The 5,671-nt window shown below is 52.2% G+C and overlaps 1 pseudogene; it reads right to left on the bottom strand.

The window, feature by feature from the left end:
- LOC103264845 overlaps positions 1 to 5,671 on the bottom strand; it is a 12,932-nt pseudogene that overhangs the window by 1,259 nt on the left and 6,002 nt on the right.

Genomic DNA, 5,671 nt, shown 5'->3' on the forward strand with positions numbered 1-5,671 from the left:
GGCAAGTGGATTGCCTGAGCCCGCGGGTTCGAGACCAGCCTGGGCAACTTGGCAAGACCTTGTCTCTACAATAAATCAAAAATTAGCCGGGCATGAAAGAGCGCATCTGTGGTTCCAGATACTTGGAAGACTGAGACGGAAGGATCACCTGAACCCAGCAGGTCGACACTGGGATGGCTGTGAGCATGCCACTGCACTACAGCATGGGCAACGGAATGAGACTCCAACTCAAAAAAAAGAAAAAGAAAAATTATGGTGGTGGCAGCAGGGGTGGATTCCCTGAGTTTAGTGCTCTCAGCTGTGTCCCAAACACCCTACAGGTGTCATGTCCACCTGGGCTCCTCCATGTTGCTCCCACAAGGGATGGACAGACATAGCTACGATACCCATGCTGCTTTGTCTCTGACCCGGGAATCTCATGTCTTCTACCAGCATCTATAAACCACCAGGCTAGCTTATGAGCATGTAAGCGGGATAAAATCCCAGCCCCTGTCAGGTATTCTAGGCAGGGGGACCAGGCAGGAGGACCAGGGTGAGAACTAGCAGGCTCTGGGCTCCTCGGGGAACAGGAATGGTGCTGTTTGGTTGACTCTCCAAGCCCCAGTGCAGGGATTTTCTTTGTTTTCTGTTTGTTTTTGAATGCCCAGGTTGGAGCGCAAGGGCATGCTCACAGCCTCCCCAGCGTCAACCTGCTGTGCTCCAGCAATCCTTCTGCCTCAACCTTCCAAGTAGCTGGAACTACAGGAATGCACCACCACACCCAGCTGGTTTTTTTATTTATTGTAGAGACGAGGTCTCACCGAGTTGTCCAGGCTAGTCTCGAACCCCTGGGCTCAGGCAATCCTCTCTGCCTTCCAAAGTGCTGGGATGACAGGCTGAGCCACTGAGCCCGGCTAGCAGTGACTTCCAATAAGGCCAGGAAGGAAGACCAGAGACTTGTAACAAGAACTGTGTCACCCACCCAGGCTCCTCTGATCTGCACTACCTGTTCAGAGGCAGATCCTGTTCTGTCTTCCATCCCTGAGCTACCGTGAAAGTACATCAAACACAGACTGACTCTTGGTGGCGTGACACTTCTCGTGGGCCAGGCCCTTGGCTGGCACTTGACATAGTCAGCTGATGGCAGAGGCAAAACGCAAAGTAAATAGATGGCTGGGCACAGAGGCTCACACCTGTCATCCCAGTGCTTTGGGAGACAGAGGTGGGAGGAGCACTTGAACCCAGGAGTTCGAGACCAGCCTAGTGAAACCTTCTCTCTACAAAGATTAGCCGGACATGGTGACACACACGTGTAAACCCAGTGTTTTGGGAGACTGATGGGGAAGAAGCACTTGAACCTGGGAGTTCGAGACCACCTTGGGCAATATAGTGAAACCTCATATATACAAAAAAGACAAAGATTAGCTGGGCATGGTGGCACACATGTGTAATCCCAGCTACTTGGGTGGCCGAGACAGGAGGATCGCTTGAGCCCAGGAGGTCATGGCTGCGGTGAACCATGATCGTGCCACTGCACTCCAGCCTGAGTGACAGAATGAGAATGAGACCCTGGGTCAAAATTTTTTTAAAAAGAAGTAGGGCCGGGCACGGTGGCTCAAGCCCATAATCCCAGCACTTTGGGAGGCTGAGGTGAGAGGATTGCCTGAACCTGTGGGTTTGACACCAGCTTGGGCAACGTGGTGAGGCCTCGTCCCTACAATAAAATAAAATTTTTAAAAAGTAGCCGAGTGTGGTAGCACACGCCTGTAGCTCCAGCTACTCGGAAGGCTGAGGCGAAAGGATCACCGGAGCCCTGCAGGTCGACACTGGGGTGGCCGGGAGCGGCCGCTGCACTCCAGTCTGGGCAACAGAGTGAGATTCCAACTCAAAAAAAAAAAAAGAAGTAGAAAGAGGTAGATGGGTACCAGGACGTGCAGGATCCTGTCTTGAGCATTATAATGAAATTACTGGATAAACCTTCCTGACACCGCTAGGTACCTGGCACTACGCTGGGTTAGATGTCTGAGCTGGAGGGGACCTTAAGGAACATTGCTCCGGGCCTCCCATTTCATGGAGGGAGTAACTGAGGCCCAGAGAGGGGAAGTGACTTGCCCCAGGTCACACAGCAGGTCGATGCTGGGAGCGCCAAGTTCGGGCCACGTTTGGGTCTCCCGACGCACAATCCAGTGCCCTGTGACATCACGGGGTCGGCACCCAGACAGGCAGTTCCTTGGAGCTTCTGGGTGGAAGGCTGTGCAGGAGGGCTGGGGAGCCAGGCCAGGACTAGGGACGCGCAGGCCGTCTGGCGAGTCTGAGGCCGCCTGCTTCGAGTCACACCAAGAAGCCTCCAACGCTCTCAGTCAGCAGATTCAGTCCTCAGGGGTCCCCAGCCCTGAGGCACCAAACAGGTAGGAAATGAGATTTCAGAGGATTCCAGCCCAGCTGGCAAGTCCACCTCAGCATTCAAAGCTTCTCAGCTGAAGTCCTGGCGCTGAAGAGCAGAAACAGCCACTCCTGCTGTGTTATCTCAATTCCTGTGCTTTTTTTTTTTAGAGGTCTCTCCGTCATCCAGGCTGGAGTGCAGGGTGTGATCACAGCTCACTGCATCCTCAAAATTCTGAGCTGAAGTAATACTCCTGCCTCAGCCTCCTGAGTGGCTGGGACTACAGGCATAGCAGCTAGTTTTTTGTTGGTTTTTTGGTTGGGTTTTTTTTTTAATTTCGTTTTAGAGACAGGGTCTCACTCTGTCACCCAGGCTGGAGTGCAGTGGCACACTCATGGCCACTGCAGCTTCAACCTGCTGGGCTCAGGCAATCCTTCCACCTCAGCCTTCTAAGGAGCTGGAGCCACAGGCGTGCACAACCACGCCTGGCTACTTTTGTTATTTTATTGTAGAGACGAGGTCTCGCCAAGTTGCCTGGGCTGGTCTCGAACCCACGGGCTCAGGAAATCCACTCGCCTTGGCCGCCCAAAGTGCTGGAATGGCAAGTTGATAATTTCTTATTTTTTGTAGAGATGGGGTCTTGCTATGTTGCCCAGGCTGGTCTCAGACTCCAGGCCTCAACCAATCCTCCTGCCTCAGCCTCCAAAAGCCCTGGGATTATAGGCATGAGCCACCAGCCTCAATGTGGTTTTCTAAAGGAGTTTTAACACCTGATATCTGTTCCCGATCCATCCCTGGATTGCAAGACAAAACCCACTCTTGCGTGAGGCTCTTCCTCCTTCTCCGTCCCACCAGTCTTGTCCTCTCCGCCAAATCAGTCAGAGTCCAGTCAGGAGGCAGGAACCACATAGTAACTTGGACAAGGAAAGTTTTTTTTGTTTGTTTTTTTGAGTTGGAGTCTCACTCTGTCGCCCAGACTGGAGTGCAGTGGCCGTTCCCGGCCACCGCAACCTCGTCCTGCTGGGTTCCGGCGATCCTTCCGCCTCAGCCTTCCGAGTAGCCGGAATTACAGGCGTGCGCCACCACGGCCAGCTGATTTTTTGATTTATTGTAGAGATGAGGTCTTGCCAAGTTGCCCAGGTGGGTCTTGAACCCGTGGGCTCAGGCAATCCACTCACCTCAGCCTCCCAAGGCGCGGGATTCCAGGCGAGCCACTGAGCCCGGCTTGGACAGGGAAAGTTTAAGAGAAAGAACTATTAATGGGGCCAAGCAAGGTGGCTCATGCCTGTAATCTCAGCACTCTGGGAGGCTGAGGTGGGAGGATTGCATGAGCCCAGGAGTTTGAGACCAGCCTGGGCAACAAAGCGAGACCTCATCTCTACACAATTTTAAAGATAGCCTGGTGTGGTGGTGTATGCCTGTAGTCCCAGATACTTGGGAGGCTGAGGTGGGAGGATCACCAGAGACCAGGAGGTCAACACTGTGGTGACTCGTGGTCATGTTTCTGCCCTCCAGCCTGGGTGACAGAGCAAGACCCCCAACTCAAAAATAAAAAAGAAAAGAAAAGAAATATTTGGGCAACCCCCTTGGGTCCCCTCCCACTCTAGGAATTCTTCTGTCTTCTCAATAAATCCTGCTCAAAAAAAAAAAAAAAGAAAAGAAAAGAAAAGAAAAGAAATCTTTATTGTAAGGGGGGTTGGAGTACTGAGGGATTGGCCAATGAGAATAAGAGAATGTTAAAGCATAACGATTCAGAAATACAGGGCTGGACATGGTAGCTCATGCCTGTAATCCAGTGCTTTGGGAGGCCGAGCTGGGAGGATCACTTGAGGCCAGGAGTTCAAGAGCAGCCTGGACAACATAGCGAGACTCCATCTCCACAAAAAATAAAAAACAGAAGATGTAGAGGGCACCACTGCCCCCTAGGGCTGAGCTAGACGCCCAAGGAAGAGCTCTCCCTTCCCGCCCTCCCACTGGGGCTGAAATCCAGACCTCACTGGAGAGGCTCACTGGGTGCCAGAGAAGTCACTGGGGTGCTGCATTGGTGCAACTTGCTGGAAGTCTGCCGTGGAGGATGCTGGGGGAGATTGATCACAGAGAGGTCCTGCACCTCAAAATTTGTTGCAAAGCCGCCCCAAGGGGTGCCAAGGAGAGCTGCTGGCCACTGTGTGTGGCTGACCGCCCTGCCCTGTCGGACCAGGCCCAGAGGAAGCTGCCCACTCTGCAGGAGCCTGGGCTGGAAAAGCCACGTGTGTGCTCCAACCGGGCCCTGGAAGAACCTCCAGCTGCTGGGACTGGAGAGGAGCTCACCAGAACTGGGGAGAGAAGCCCGGACTTCCCATAAAGCCCTGCCGGCTCCCTCCACTGGCAAAGCCAAGCATTGCATCAGCTGGGGAAAAAAATTGTCCAAGGCTCCTGCCTCTCCCACGTCATGGAGCCCAAGGAGGCTGATTTGTTGCTGAACCCGCCCGTTGACAGGGGCACCACTGGCCCCTTGGAGACTCGGCTTCCACAGACACACCCATGTGCATTTGAACTTTCCCCAAACCCGAAACAACTCCAGCCAGGCACGGTGGCTCACGCCTGTAATTCCAGCACTTTGGGAGGCTGAGGCGGGCAGATCACCCAAGGCCAGGAGTTCAAGAACAGCCTGGACAACATAGGGAGACCCTATCTCTATAAAAATAAAAATAAAAGAATCAGCCAGGTGTGTAACCTGAGCTTCCAATAACTTGCAAGTGAAATAAAATTGAGGGCCGGGCTTGGTGGCTCAGCCTGTAATCCGCAGCCTCGTTGGGAGGTAGAGGCGATGGGTTTGAGACCAGCCTGAGCAACTTGGTAAGACCTCGTCTCTACAGTAAATCAAAAAATTAGCTAGGCATGGTAGCGCATGCTTGTAGTCCCGGCTACTTGGGAGACTGAAGAAGAAGGATTGCCTGAGCCCAGGACACTGAGGCTGCGATGAACCATGTTCATGCCACTGCACTCCAGCAGTGACAAAGTGAGACTCTAGCTCAAAACAAACAAATAAAAACCCCAAAAACCACGGATGAAAGAAATCGAAAACACACAACGAGATGGAAAAACGTCCTATTTTCATGGATGGGAAGATTTAATACCACTGAAAAATGTCCATACATTGTTATATTTATGTATAATCAGTAGATACTGCATAATAATTGTTTGCTTGCCATAGTTCTTAGGAAACACTTGTTCGACTGACTAGCGTATTTTCAGTAACTTTTAATTTTTTTTTTTTTTTTTTTGTCTCACTCTGTCACCCAGATTGGAATGCAGTGGCCACTCCCG

This window comes from Carlito syrichta, unplaced genomic scaffold (genome assembly GCF_000164805.1).
Source record: "Carlito syrichta isolate Samal-C Ts95f unplaced genomic scaffold, Tarsius_syrichta-2.0.1 Scaffold305742, whole genome shotgun sequence".
NCBI classification, from domain to species: Eukaryota; Metazoa; Chordata; class Mammalia; order Primates; family Tarsiidae; genus Carlito; species Carlito syrichta.